The sequence below is a fragment of the Formica exsecta genome, unplaced genomic scaffold (assembly GCF_003651465.1).
Source record: "Formica exsecta isolate Colony F162 unplaced genomic scaffold, ASM365146v1 scaffold393, whole genome shotgun sequence".
NCBI lineage: Eukaryota > Metazoa > Arthropoda > Insecta > Hymenoptera > Formicidae > Formica > Formica exsecta.
Window position 1 is genome coordinate 2,437,602 of NW_021851167.1, and position 949 is coordinate 2,438,550.

Genomic DNA, 949 nt, shown 5'->3' on the forward strand with positions numbered 1-949 from the left:
GCTCGAAATCTCAATTAATGACGCCTCTCTGGAGGTAACGGTACGGTTCTCGCAATGATTCGACTGGCGCGGCACTTCAGCCCGCGCTTTTTCGATCGGAGAGGAACTCGGCGGACGCGCGCGAGACGGTAACGTCACAATATATATATACTTTCATTTTTATATAAAGTTCCCAACTTTTTATTATCAATTTTTTAATATCAACATGTGTAAAACAAAAAAATAATAATTAATTAACCAATTGAATTCCGAAATTATTTGGTTACCTATAATATGCTGATAACGCGTGTGTATATATATATATATATATATATTTGTGAATTACAATTCCTAAACTTTTCCACATCTATTGATTACGACATAGTCTTCTCCATTCTTTTCACTTATGCTCACTGTCTTTCTTTCCCGTTCCACCTTACATATATGTATTTATATAATATCGTTTCTTTGTTTAAAAAAAAAATGTGTGGTGATTATTGATAATTATTAGATAATATTAGTGATTTCTCTGTTATGTTCTTGCGATTATTATAAAATTAATAGACTAATGAATATTAATAGATACAGAAATATGTATAGTAAATAATTGTCCGCTCAGGTATTCTTAGATTTTTATCTCGCATTAAAATTATTTTTTGCTGAAAATTTCTAATATTTTTATAATCTTAATTAGTTTATTTAGCAACAGACTGTGCAGACAACTTAAAAAGAATAAGATGAGTGAAATACTCTCATGATTTTCCAGACTCGTCGGAGAAGAAGAGCAATTCTTTGGCCCATGATAGTTAATAACTAATTTGTATTGTCATTTTTTTTAACAAATACTTAAATGATGCTTTTTTAATTAAAACGGTTTTTTTCTATTTAATATTTTTGTCTATCTAATATTTTATATATATATATATATATATATATATATATATATATTTCATTTGGCTATGTTCGACTT